Source organism: Zootoca vivipara, chromosome 5 (assembly GCF_965207765.1).
Source record: "Zootoca vivipara chromosome 5, rZooViv2.hap1.1, whole genome shotgun sequence".
NCBI classification, from domain to species: Eukaryota; Metazoa; Chordata; class Lepidosauria; order Squamata; family Lacertidae; genus Zootoca; species Zootoca vivipara.
This window is the reverse complement of record NC_142588.1, coordinates 28,131,142-28,145,874: the sequence shown is the minus strand read 5'-3', so window position 1 is coordinate 28,145,874 and position 14,733 is coordinate 28,131,142. Positions and strand designations below refer to the sequence as shown.

General features: G+C 44.1%; 1 long non-coding RNA gene across 2 annotated transcripts in view; it reads left to right on the top strand.

Moving 5' to 3' along the window:
• LOC148685623 (uncharacterized) overlaps positions 1-12,837 on the top strand; it is a 44,082-nt gene extending 31,245 nt beyond the window's left edge. Inside the window, exons 2-3 of one of the 2 annotated variants that reach the window (XR_015950172.1) lie at positions 3,763-3,960; positions 9,273-12,837. This is a non-coding gene — a long non-coding RNA (uncharacterized LOC148685623). Of the gene's footprint in view, positions 1-3,762; positions 3,961-5,689; positions 8,936-9,272 lie in introns of those variants that run through there. The other variant, XR_015950170.1, reaches the window with a different exon arrangement.
• The last annotated feature ends 1,896 nt before the right edge of the window (positions 12,838-14,733 follow it).

The following is a 14,733-nucleotide window of genomic DNA, read 5'->3' as shown; positions in this document are numbered from 1 at the left end:
CTTGGGAATATCCTGTTATTATATTATTCTATGTGTTTTGTTTATTTTGTATTGTTATTTTGGGATATTTTGCTATGTTTTGAACCTCCTTGGAGGAGAACAATCTATCTCAGAGTTGTAGTAGGATGAAATGGGGATGATCACATGCATGAAGCCACCAGGTCCTTGGAGAAACAGAGTGTTAAAAAATACGAGTTATATAGGTGGGTACGTAGCTAGGTAGCTAGATGGATAACTACATATTTAGCTAGCAGTATGGGGCTGACATGAAGAACAAGAGGAAGGAGGAGAGAGGGGGAATTAAATGACAAATTTCATTTACATATGTAAAATTCTCCACAGGTTTGTTTGTTCCAGAGTTGACATTTCTTCAGCAATAATATTAGGTCAAACCCAGCATGCCATCAGCAGACTCATTTGGAAGATAAGCAAATTCTCAAGTGAATTAAATGATGGATGGTGAATAGAGGAGAGGCAACGTTTGAGGGACAAGCTCTGCTTCCAGAGCACCAGCAGGGGTTGCTATTGAGTGAAGAATGGGACCGTGTCACGTAGGGGAATGGAATGAATATGTAAGGAAGAGACCAGATCATTTGGGATTCGTTTAAACCACAATGTCAGATCCTATAAATCTGAGGACTTTGCATATTTCCATATTTATATATGAAAATCTCATGAATTGGCTTAAAGGCAATTGAAATAAAAACAGGACTGTCAGAGCTTGAAAAGTGCCACCAAATCTCTAACAGACCATTTAATACAAATGTATGGATCTGAAGAAGCTCTGAGCAAGCAGAGGAATTCAGCATGCACTAGGGATCTGCAACTGGCTTTCCTGCTCTTGAAATCAAGTGTGTGTGTGTGTGTGTGTGTGTGTGTGTGTGTGTGAGAGAGAGAGAGAGAGAGAGAGACAGACAGACAGACAGACAGACAGACAGACAGACAGACAGACAGACAGACAGTTCCACAGAATGTAGGTGAGCAGAGAAATTGGGAGGACCATTCCATTAAATTTCTCCAGGGTAAGGAGAAAATCTCCAGGTTTCTCACCATTTGCTGTGGCAAAGGCTTCATTCCCCTGCCCCTCACAGTAGCAACAACTGAGTTGGCAGCCTGGCCACCATTTTGTCTCCTCCAATGCCCTGGGTCTAATTCTTGGATACTGCATGTGCATGTGTGTACACATGCATGGTAGGGGTGAGAACGAGGGAGAATACCTGGGGGACATTTCGCAGTCAACGAATTTCTTAGACAAAATGTCCGCTGTGTAATTTGGGTTAAAACCTAGATGGGTGCTAGTAGCCTTATCACTTTTTGCTCCCTCCAAAATTGCAACATGGTCTGGTAATGGGCAACTCACCTCTCATAACAAATGATTGTGTGAATTAGACACCTGGCAGGTTACTGCTTGGTGGAATAGAATCAGGAACTGGTTGTTTACCTCTCCCGCCAATACCCACACTCACAATCTCCAGGATCAAGACCATAAGACCATAAGAAGAGACGAGACCATATAACACTAGTCCTGAAAGACCTACATTGGCACCCAGTGCGTTTCTGGGCACAATTCAAAGTGTTGGTGCTGACCTTTAAAGCCCTAAATGGCCTCGGCCCAGTATACCTGAAGGAGCGTCTCCAGCCCCATCGTTCAGCCTGGACACTGAGGTCCACCTCCAAGGGCCTTCTGGCGGTTCCCTCACTGCGAGATGTGAGGTTACATGGAACCAGGCAGATGGCCTTTTCAGTAGTGGTGCCCATCCTGTGGAACGCCCTCCCATCAGGGAAATAAACAACTATCTGACTTTTAGAAGACATCTGAAGGCAGCCCTGTTTAGGGAAGTTTTTAATGTTTGATGCTTAATCGTGTTTTTAATATTCTGTTGGGAGCCACCCAGGGTATAAATAATAATTTTTATCATCATCAGAAAGCAAATGGCCCATCTAGCTCAGCGTCCTGTTCTTTCATTGGCCAGGCAGATGCCTAGCAGGACCTGAGCATAACAGCACACTCCCCACTTTGGATTGGAGGCAGGATGCCCTTCCCCAAAGGCATCTGATTGGCCATTGTGGGAAACGGGATGCTGAACTAGACACACCTATGGGCTCCTCTTATGCCTGGAGAAGTCACTGAGCGGTCAGCAGCGTAGGGCTATTCTTAACAGCTCTTTGCTTAGGATCATGGAAATGTAGAGTTGGAAGGGACCTCAAGGGGCATCTAGTCCAACCCCTGGGCAATGCACGAATCCCGCCCTGGGTGGGCTTGAACCACCAGCCTTTTGGTTAACAGCAAGGCGCACCGACCCGTTGTGCTACCAGGAGGAGGATTGCAAAGCCCGTTCCATACTTTTACCAAACTTTCCTTTGCAGCACCTCAGTCACTGAAGCACAGGTAAGTCCCATTGAAGGTGAACGTGGCGCTGTAACTTAAAATAGCGCGTTGGGTGGATTGACGTCACCGTCCCCTTAAATTATCTAGCGGAGTTTGCTCAGGAATAATAGGTTAAAATGTGGCAAAGAACCTTTCTTTTCTATGCGCCTGGTAGCTGGAAGGCAGCATCTGCAATGCAGGGGCGGGGGGGAAGTACTATCTGACATTTCCCCCTTAATTGACACCTTTGACTCTGTCTCCATTTGTCACATCAGACTACTTATTATAAGAAATGACACATTATAAATATTACAGAGATTCATTTTACATCTGGGCACCCTGATAATAAAAGATATCAAAATCACTACCTTTAGAGCAATTACAGCCCATTGGCCCTCCTCTCGCCTCCATCACTTGCTGCCACATAAAGGACAAGACGTGTGCATAATGAGATGTTCCACTACTGTCTGGGGGTGGGGAGACTTAAAATAAAAAAACGCACATTTGTTTAGAAGAAAGCTAAGATGGGCCAGGGTGTAGGGTTGGTTTTCGTAGGCATCTCTCAAGTTTTTTCTTTTTGCCAGTTCAGACTGAAATCGGGCCAATCAACTAATTTGCAAAAGCAGCAAATTGCTGTCCTAATTCACGCAAATTCTTATCAGTGGTTCCATTGAAAAAAGAAGCCTGCCTCCCCCCCTTTTTTGCAAGGAGTGGCAAGGTGCTGATAAAATGCCCGTAAGCAGAGAGTATTTGATGCTATAGCTGTCTGCCCTTTGTTGCCTTCCATTAAGTGGCTTGGCTTTAAGTAACGCCAGGTTTGCCAGCTGAGAACTAAGGGCGGAAGGCAAAATAAAATAAATCACTCTAAAGCTGTGTCAGTGCAATGTATTGTAATAAAAAATAAAATATCGCAAAGAACCCATGTGTGAATTTCTCACAGAACTGCTTCAAATCTCAATTGTTTCATCCTAAAATTTTTATTGCATTTGTACCCCAACCTTTTCTCCAAGGACTCAAAGTGGTGTGCATATTTCCTCTTTTAACCCCCACAACAACCCTGTGAGGCAGGTTAGGCTGAGAGGCAGGGACAGGCCCAAGGTCACCCAGCGAGCTTCATTGCTGAGTAGGGATTTGAACACTGGTCTCCCAGGTCCTAGACTGAAACTCTAACCCGGGCTTCCTCAACCTCGGCCCTCCAGATGTTTTGAGACTACAATTCCCATCATCCCTGACCACTGGTCCTTCTAGCTAGGGATCATGGGAGTTGTAGGCCAAAAACATCTGGAGGGCCAAGGTTGAGGAAGCCTGCTCTAACCCCTACACCACACCGGCTTTCTAAATTTCCTTTAGGAAAATCGAAGCAATGCTGAAGTAGTTATTTCCTCTTCCTTTAGTGTAAATGGGAGAAGCGGAAAGGCTGAATCGGGAAAATATCGAAGAGAGAATCCAGCTCTCCTTCCACCTTGGACAGCGTAAGCCAGCAGCGTTGAGGAATTGGCAGGTCCCCCGCCACAGACTCTCCAACCCCCAGCAATTTAGGATTGCTCTGCACATCTGCCAAAAAACCTTAAATGTGACCTGCAGAGCCAAAGGTAAGTCTTGGTCTCCTCTGGGGGTTCCAGGACTGTCTACCTCTGGCACGCTGTGTATTCTTTCTTCCACACTGTTGACAGAATGTCTAATGGAGATTAGGCTCAGGAAGAAAATGCATTCCCTACCTTAAGGAGATGTGGGGACAATTCAATTAGATAGAAAAGGATCTATCAGATAAGACGGGTCTTTTCTTCCTAACCCTTACTGGAAGGAATAATGAAGCAAAACCCTTGTTGCTTTTTTTATTTCATCACTTCTCCAGGTGTTGGAGGAGTTCCAGAAACCATCTTCATGGCTGTTGTGACAATCTAGAGAATGTAAATAAAAAGAGAGTCTCTCTCTCTCTCTCTTTGGTGTGCTGAAACTGAGCACTCGGTGCCCCTTTGAGTTACCCCAGATTATGCTAGGCTTCTTCATACCAGCATTAAGCACTTTTTCAATTAAAGTTCATTTCTGGATGAGTAATTCCTCCAGCCCAGGCATATCCAGACCATCTGGTCCACCTTCGCTTTCGGCTCCATGCTGGGGCTGCATCTATAGGTACAACTTTGATCGAGGCCAGTGACACAAATGTCATGGGGACCTCTGATGAAGTCAAAGGGAAGAGTGTGCCAGAAAAGAGGTGGAAGAAGGGGACAGCTGGCCCTCCGAAGCAGCAAGGAATAGGCAGGAAGAGAATGATGTCAAGGCTCATTTATTCGCGCTTCGTTTGCTCCTGTTTTGTTTTGCTGCTCAAGAGTCTGGTTGAGAAACAATCTGCAAAAATTAGTTAGCAATGAACTTAATACATGAAGAATGTTTCCGCTTCAAGTCTCTGCTCGGCTATGTAGGTAAGCTGCTTCTCAGTGTCCCCCCACTATTACTCTGTAATATGGACATAACAGTAATCTAACATGTAGAATTGGAAGGGACCATGAGGATCATCTAGTCCAACCCTCTGCAATGCAGGAATCTTTTGCCCAATGTGGGGATTGAACCAACGACTCTGAGATTAAGAGTCTCATGCTCTACTGACTAATCTATCCGATGTGGCAGGGTTTTGTCCTGGGCCTATTGTCCTGGGCCTATTGTTGTTAAACATCTTTATATATGACTTGGATGACGGAACTGGGGGGATGCTTGTCAAATTTGCAGATGACACCAAACCAGGAGGGGTAGCTAATGCCGCAGAAGACAGAATTGGGATTTATTAGTTTCATGAATTCCTTGATGGGAAGTGTAAGTACCATTGCAGCAGAAGCTCTTTCCACACTCCAAACACTGAAACGGTCCCCCCCCCCCGTATGAATTATTTGGTGGGAAGTGAGGTGTCTGACATAAGCCTTTTCCACAATCTAAACATGGATACGTTGTATTTATCCTGTACAGTCGTACCTTTTATTTATTATTTAATGCTGTATTGTTTTAATATTTAATGTTTTTATTTTTAAATTTAATTTACTGTAATATTAAAATTTTAATTTAATTTAATATTCAATTGGGAGCCACTCCCCAGAGTGTCTGGGAGACTCAGCCAGATGGGTGGGGTATTAATAATAAATTATTATTATTATTGGAAGTCAAACGGAATCCTTTCCGGAAGTCCTTTCGACTTCCAAAACATTCGGAAACCAAAGCGCAGCTTCTGATTGGCTGCAGGAAGCTCCTGCAGCCAATTGGAAGCAGCGGAAGCCCCGTTGGATGTTTGGGTTCCAAAGAATGTTCACAAACTGAAAAACTCACTTCTAGGTTTGCGGAATTGGGGAGCCAAAGCGTCCAAGTACCAAGGCATTCAGGATCCAAGATACGACCCTACTAATCTCACCATTTCTATCAATGTCTATTTTGGACATGGTTTGTACTGAAGCACTGAATTTGTGCGGCTGCCTCCACAGAGGGACGAAGCTTGAAATACAGCCATGAAGTTGCTGAAGCAGCATGAAAGAAATGAGCAGATGAAATCATGGGTGGCTGGATCCCATGACACATATTTACCATGGCCTTTTAAAAAATAAAATAAAAATAAAGCCTTGATAGGGAAGAGGAGGTAATGTACCCACAAATAGGAACAGCATGAGACTTCATGTCAGACAGACCAACTGTAGGATGATTTGCAGTTCTTTTGCAACATCCAGTCTTTCAAAGAAACAATCTGGAAGTGAAACTCTAAACAGCGAGGAAACGCCGCCTGCTGAAAAGCAATGGCTCCAGCAAATCTAACAAGCCATGTGTGGTATTTAACGCGAGGCAAGTCAAAATTCAGGTTTACTCTTGTAGGGTAGGGATTGTTGCTTACTTGAAATGTCGGGGGGCGGGGATTGAAATGAAGATATATGGCGCTTTAAAAAAAGGGTTATGAATATGAGCTTTTGCTAAGATCTGCGTGAGGTTCCTCTCTCTCTCTCTCTCTCTCTCTCTCTCTCTCTCTCTCTCTCTCTCTCTCTCTCTCTCTCTCTCTAACCAACTATCTTAGAAGGTTAAATGCTGTCTGCCTTGCTGCTGCTTTGAGGGCCAAAAGAAAACTGCCCAAGCATGCTGGGATATGCAATGATATTTGCTCAATACCAACTCAGCCTCTTTGCAGTTTGGAGTGTGTTAAATTCAGGCTCACTTTAAAGCACATCATGGCATTTACCCAAGTCTGACATGGACAGGGAAGGAGTAGCAAGTATGTGGACCTAACTTTTTTTTTTATGAAGGCAGCTGCTATATATTATTGCAGCTCACTTGTCTTGCAAACTCTGGTCTAATTTCCCAGGACTCGGATTTCATGGCCTTGTGGGCTGTGCCATGCGAACTATTCTGTGGCTGCAAAGAGATTTTGCTTGAATGTACCACCGGAACCCCTTGGCGTTAAGCCAAAACATCTTCCACAAAGCCCATTGCCTGGAGTTGACTACTCAGTTAGCAATGCAGCGTGTTAACTAGAAGTGCAATGATCCCAGAGCCACTTCACCTACTGTCTGATTTTTTGCATAAGTAGAAAAATGAAGCGTGAAAAAAGGTAACACTTATCCAAACATGCAACAGACACAAGTCATGGTCCTGCAGCCCACTGCATGTCCATTGCTTGTCTCCTCTTTGCCACATCAAACACCGTCCCTCTGGTGCGGCACAGAATGTGATCTATTTTGGGCCAGTTTGGTGATCCCGCCCCAAAATGTGTTTTTGATGGCCCAAGGTTCCCAATCATTCTCTTGCTTTTTCTTCTCTGGGTGGTGTCAAGCAATCCCTGCAGAATCACAGACTCGTAGAGCTGGAAGGGATCATGAGGGCAATCTAGTCCAACCCCCTGCCGTGCAGGAATATGAAGTTGTATTTACTTTCAATCTCTCTGAAGTTATTTCTTTTCTTTCTCTCTTTTCCTTCGAAACACCCTTATCTGGACAATGTCAACACGATACATTGAGAAAAGAAACCAATTCTCATGGAGAAAATATTTGCAGCCAAGAACAAGTAGCATCCTAGAACAGTGAAGAACAACACGTTTCAAGAGGTGCACAGCAAAAATTTATTTTGTAAAACGCTACATCAGGCATCCCCAAACTTCGGCCCTGCAGATGTTTTGGCCTACAACTCCCACGATCCCTACCTAAGAGGACCGGTGGTTAGGGATGATTGGAATTGTAGTCCAAAACATCTGCAGGGCCGAAGTTTGGGGATGCCTGCGCTACATCCTCTGTTTCCCCAAGGAGGTCTATGGCTTGAGAAACACAAAAATTAACTGTTTTACACAGTAAATATTTGTATGCTTCCTAAAATAGGTTGTTCTCTACTGAGTACAAGCATACCATCACCTACTGGTATACTACATATACTGTAATCACAAGAGCCTTGAACCTGGCCCTGTGGCATAGGGACAGCCAGGGCATAAATTTTAGCAGACGTGTGGCATGCTGTTGGCTATCTGCCCCCATCAGCAATATAGCCTCTCCGTTCTGCACTAGCTGAGTTGCTTTGTGCTCTTTGATGAATACTCTACATGCCTTCCTCTTCCAGTCTCCATCTCATGAACTCATTACAATCCACCTTCAAAACCTATTTGGAGCATACCCTTCCTTATCTGTGAGGGTGGGTGGCAAGTGTGGAAGATGTCAAGAAGGTGCGGGGAGCTGCTTTTCATCAAGCTCTGCTGGAGTATGGCTGCAGGAGGGGGGGAAACGCCTGCAAGAACCAACAGAAGACATTGATGTTTACACTTCATCTGTTAAGAATTGCCTAGAGTTATCCAGCTGTGTCTTTCTCATCAGCTGGAGCATTTCTGCCCCACAAAGAAGCATCTGCAAGAATAAACATGTATCTGTTCTGTTTGTTTGGGTTTTGTTTTTGTTTTTTTGTTGGCCTATTATGGTTATAGGGAGCATACAACTCCCTTGTTATAACAGCTCCACTGGCTATTGGTCTGTTTCTGGGCACAAATCAAAGTGCTGGTTAAGTCCTACGTGGCTTAGGTCCAAGCTCTCTGAAAGATCAGATACCCTCATGCAAGCCTGCCCAGGTTTTGAGATCTTCCACGTTTGGTAGGGACGTGGAAGGGGGCCTTCTCGGTGGCTGCTCCCAGACTTTCGAACTAGTTTGGAACTAGACTTTGGAACTAGAGAAACTAGACTGGCTCCCTCTTTGTTCCAGCAGGCTTTTGGAACCGACAGCTTTCAATGATAGGGCTTTTGCCATGCTGTTTTTGTTGTGATTATTGCTATGGTAGATTGTATATATGTAAATATTGTTAATTAAATCTATGTTTAACAGTTTTTTAATGATTTTTGTGGTTCTTACATTTGAAAGTACTAATTTATACATCCTTAAGATATCAATGACTTCCCTTCTTCTCTTTCCATGATTCATTTTTGATATCATAAATCCCTGCATATTTACATAAACTATACCATTCAGTATTCCATTATTACATCCATCATAACTTATTTACACTGTTGAATTTATTTTAATGCTGCCAGCCTTTTCACAGTTATTTCCCATATATTCAATAAATGTTTTCCAATCTTCTCTAAACACATGTTCTTCTTGTTCTCTTATTCTATATGTTGTCTGCAAGCTGTGCATATTCTGTCAAGTTGATTACTCGTCTTTAGTTTGGACCTCGCTCATTTTCCATTATCTGTAGGCAACCTTGAGTCCCATCAGGGAAAAAGGTGAAGCCTATAAAATGCATAATAATCAAAGGTCTATGGCAAATCTTTCATTCTTGAATGGAAAACAAGCAAAACTGGTTAGATATTTATACTTCCATTTAATTCTCCTCCTCAACAGATGGCTATCGGAATTAACTTAATTTTGTGCTGTTTTTGTGTTGCTGTTGCCTGTCATTCTTCAGAGACAGATACAAATGACTTCAAGAGCAGAGAGAGGTGTTTCGGCATGGTCCACCCAGCAGAAGGAAAGCAATGGTCTCTCCAGCATCATTGCCTTGTGACGTATCCACTCATCGTTGCTTTCAGATGAGAAGCGAAGCCAGCCTTGCTGGGAACATCCTATTTAGTATGCACATTTCAGGAAAGTTGTTGGCATGGCAAGTCTTTGCGAAGAAAAGTACAAGCACATGCTTCTGCTGAGTGACTGAAATGGGTGCAATGTTTTGCTTGTCCATTTGTGGGGTTCTTGGCAAGGCTCTTATATGCAAGAGTCCTGTCATCCATCCATCCATCCAGCCAGCCAGCCATCCATCCATATTTATTTCCTATTTGAACTTCTGACCCACCCTTCACCAAATGGTCCCAGAGGGCGAGCTCCAAAAATACCACAATTAATAACAAGTGCAAGTTTCATCAGAATAATAAAATAACACCACAGAACAACCAAAGAGGGTGGCGCTGTGGTCTAAACCACTGAGCCTCTTGGGCTTGCCAATCAGAAGGTCGGCGGTTCAAATCCCCGCGATGGGGTGAGCTCCCATTGCTTGGTCCCTGCTCCTGTCAACCTAGCATTTTGAAAGCACACCAAAAGTGAAAATACATAAATAGGTACCACTCCGGCGGGAAGGTAAACAGCATTTCCGTGCACTGCTCTGGTTTCACAGTTCTGTTGTGCCAGAAACGGCTTAGTCATGCTGGCCACATAACCCGGAAAAACTGTCTGTGGACAAACGCCGGCTCCCTCGGCCTGTAAAGCAAGATGAGCGCCGCAACCCCAGAGTTGTCTGGGACTGGACTTAACTGTCTGGGGTCCTTTACCTTTACCTTTAGCACAAAACAGCGAATAAAGAGGTGTGCCTTGATCAATAAAAAAAAAAAATACAGGGATGGTGCAAGATGCACCTCATTCCAAATCCACAACCTGGGGCCGCCACAAAGAAGGCCTTTTCACACCCCTCTGCCCTTCAAACCATAGAGAGTGGAGACACTGTCAACAGGGCCTCCTCTGCCAATTTTATACCCAGGCAGGTTAATGTGGGAGGAAGCACTCCTTCAAATATTTGGTGCCCAAGTCTCTTAGGGCTTTATAGATCAATGAGCTCAACATCCTTAAACTGAGCTCAGTGGTGAATTGGCAGCCACTGCCTCACTGCTGCATTCTGCGCTAGGTGCAGCTTTCAAACTGTCTCCAACAGCATTCCAATAATTCAAAGAGGAAGTATGCAAGTTGCAATTTTGCCAGATAGGTCCTCCATTTCTTGTGGGGGGGGGGGAAATGAGAACAAATTACCCCAGCCACCCCATCTTTAAAGGCAACCCACGACTGTCCGAAAGTTCTGCAATTTTGCGTACCCGAGATTTCGGCAGATGACAAGCAAACATAAAGTATTCTGCAAACCCTTCTAAATTTCCAAAGCTTAGTTGGTAGAATATTAGACTCTTAATCTCAGGGTTGTGGGTTCAAGCCCCACATTGGGCAAACGATTCCTGCATTGCATGGGGTTGGAATAAATGACCCTCGTGGTCCGTCCCAACTCTGATTCTATGACCAAGCACAAGTTTTCATGCAGAGCAAGGAAGTGAGACTGCCATCTCTCTCTCTCTCCCCTCCCTCCCTCCTTGGGATTATAAAACTTGCTGTGAACTTCTGTAGCTGTTATTTCACACATGCACACACAGCCTTCCTTTTGAGCCACTCATCCCTGTGCTGAGGACAAGAGCAAGCCCTTGCCAAGGAAGCCATCTGCTTTTGTTATGCCTCAGGGCTCCCATCCACAGTCACCTTTCAACACTGGTGGTATGTTTCTCTTCTTCATTAGTCATGGAGTCTTGGCAGACAGTAGGGAGATCAATGCGGTTGGCTTACCAACGGCAAGAGTTGGAATCATTGTTGGAGGACATTCTCCCTTAAGGCATTTTCACAATAAAAACCTTCCCCCCCCAACACACATTTTGAACGTCTCTGAGGCTGTTTTTGCATGCGGGGCATGTATGTTGTCAACTGCGGGATACCAAGCAAGTCAGAGGCGTTTTCAAACAGAGCGTGTGTTCTTGACTATATTGGATTCTTTTATTGTCAAACCACAGATATGAGAATTGAGGCGGTCCAAAACACGTCCGGGGGCACAGGGCTCCCCTCCCAGAAGCAATTCCACTTCAGCTTTGCAGAAATAGAGGTGAAAGGAAGGGCAGCTTGGCTTCAGTCGCTGGCCTAAAGCCCAAGGGCTGGGTAACTGCACCACCTTCATTCCAGCAAGGTACCAGCAGGGAGGCGAGAAAAGAAAAATATCAAATTTCCACCTGTTCTGAGGAATTCTGGTTCCCCTCTAAATCTACCACCACAGTGTGCAATGCCTCTTGTTACAGGACAGGTGTACATGTAACAACTGTGACAAGGAACCCTCTCTCTGGCCATCACATTTAGTGCTGTGAGATGACGACTGTGGCCCTGGGAGTCTCCTCATCTCCATCTCACGTTCCTGGGGGTGTCTAGGGCAATATCATGCCACCCACCTCCCTCTTGCGCCTATGAGGCTAGTGAACAAAGAAAAAAAAAGGAAGATTAATTGGTGATAAATAATGTATTTTGCTCACACCTAAGGCAGCCTTGGCCTCCAAAAGTGCTCGTTTCTCCAGTGACAAGGGACTATATGTTAATAGCTATTTGTCACCCATTGTGGTGCTTAAACAGCATGAACAGAACAGTATTCAGTTAATATGTCTGAGCCAGAGGCAGGCTCTCTCTCTCTCTCTCTCTCCCCCCCGCCCCCACTACTATTATGTTTTTAAAAAAACCCGTTTCTCTCCTGTGGTGACTGTTCACAGCAATTATTAGAAGTGAAACAATTAGCAGACATTAAATGTTCCCATTCCAGCAGCCCCCAAAACATGCAGCGTTCATGGAAGGGCTGGTCCAGTAGGCTCCATTATTACTATGCTTAAAATAAAAAAATAAAAATAAAAATCCAACAAACCAGCCCACTTCCAGGCAGAGTAGAATTGCAAGTGATGGTTAAACAGCATAATGTTTAAATGAGAGTTAATTATTACAGGCCATTTGGATTTTAATGTCTCCTTCTGCACAGTATGTAAATGTAGGCTTGGGCAACCAAGTGAGTTGGCTTTTGTCTTCTGGCGTTCTGAATAGTGTCTGCACCAGCATGTTCCATAATGCCTCACTTTCCAAGACAATTAAAAAAAAAGAAAAAAGCAGCAAGCTGGCCTTTCTGGTCCCAGTATGTCTCCACATTCTTCTTTGTGTTAGAGCGGTGCTTGACGTGTGAAAATGGCCACCCTCTCTCCCCATAAGCTTTAAGCACACGTACCCTTGTTGTGACACCACCAAGTTGTGTTCTTGCTCCCAACCCTTCTCCCCAACAGTAGCTTTTGGAAGTGGAAGTAAAAAAACAAGCAAGCCAAGAGAGTAGATAATAAAGTCTTGCATATTTTGGACCCTACTGGTCCTTCTTTTGTGACATGTAGAGAACGCTAACTCAGAATTCAGATCTTATTTCTTATGCCAGAAAGCATTCCATTATTTTTACACTTCTGCTTCCCATTTTTTCTGGGGTTCCTATTTTTGTTGCATAAGAATAAGTGTTCCGGGGGGGGGGGGGCAGAGAAAGAACCTGGGAAAGTTGGTTGAAACATCACGGCAGAGGTGTCCATACTGGTGCCCTCTAGAAGTTATTGAACTCCATCATATTTCTTTCATTTTTCATTTTCATTTTTCATTTCACTTCTAATTTGTATACCGCCTTTCTATATTGCTATGCACAAGGCAGTTTACAAGCTGAAGAAACAACAAACATAATAACAATCTGATCCAACACAGAAAGCCATAATAAAAATGTAACATTAAAATAAACAGTATATGTCAAACAAAGTAATATTCAACCATCCCTTAGAATATAATAGTACACAATACAATTAAACAGAAATTCAGTCCCAGCAATTACAATGAATAATTACTAAACTATAATCAATAAAAATAACAACAAGTCACATTGCATAAACGGCCACAATACATACAAAACCAGGTAAAAGGATCAAATGGAGAAAAACAACTTATAAAATTATTTTTAAAACCATCCCTGAACTCCTCTTCTCTATTTCCAGCTGCTTCTGCTGTTCTGGCCAATGATCATGTTGGTCTGACAATATATAGAGGGTGCCATGTTAGCTATGCCTGCATTAAAAGATTAGGGAGGCTGATGAAACACATGGATGCTATTCTGAGCACATCAGTCCACTGCCAGGAGACCTGGCCTGGAACTACTTGCAAGCAACCATTCCAGTCTGCTGTGTGAAGTATAGCTTGGGAGTGCTTATTTGGGAGTAGGGAGGATTTTGGTTTGACTACCTAATTCTCATTTCTTGAAACATTGCATACACAGAAACATTGCTATCCTTTGAAATTTACACTTCTCTGAATATTGCGATGCAGTTCACCAACCCCCCCAAATGTGTGCAAAAAGGTGTGTGCATAAAAACCCATCTATTACTGAAAATAACATACAGAACAGTATTATGTTAGGTAACGTTGCTTGCAAAAATGTTTATATGAGAGAAAACTGAATATGCAACTGTGTATATTAAGAGAAAAGTGAACCGGAAGTCTGATGAATCTTCTGGAGTTGTTGTTGTTGTTGTTGTTGTTGTTGTTGTTGTTAGCAAACTGATATGTAAATTTGGGAAATGGAATTTAAGACTGGGAAACGGAGAAGCCAAAATTGATAGAGAAGCCAAAATTTCCCCTTGACATGAGACATCTTGCTCTGGTTCTGGGGCAGAACCCACAGCACCAAGGAGAGCTCCTAGTCAGCAACTTTCTCCAGTGGGGTTGGGAACAGACAGCGATCTTTTGAGTCTCTTGCCTCCAGCCTACCCCTCCTTTGCTCTGCCACTTTGTTGTGGAACTAGAGCCTTTTAAAGGGGTCAACTCTCCAGGCAGAAGAGCATCTCTCCCACACTCCATGGCCTCCCACCTGATGCATTCCCTGCACTGTTGGACTAGCAAGACAGTGTGAGGAGTACTCAGTTCTTTGGGCCCTGAGGAAGGTGGCAATGAGGATCTCAGTTCTGGTTCTATGGGATCTGGTGTCGTGGGTTCTGGTTTGGCTTTCTCCTGCTCACCAGCCTCAGTTTCACCATGCCCCTGGTCAGCAGCATCAGCCTGAAAGCAAGAAACTCCATCCAGCTCCTCAGGTGGCACCTGTGACTTAGGGTCCTGACCACTCCAGGGTCATGACATGGCAGGCTGCAGCACCTGTAGCTGATCTACTTGCAAGGGCCCCAACCTTAGGCTTGTCACAGTTCCCATTGTACTTTGAGCATGTCTGTTCATGGACAGGCACTATGATCTGCTGTTCATGCAGCAGGGAAGGGAAATGATTCATGAATGGGGCCTTTCAATATTGGAGT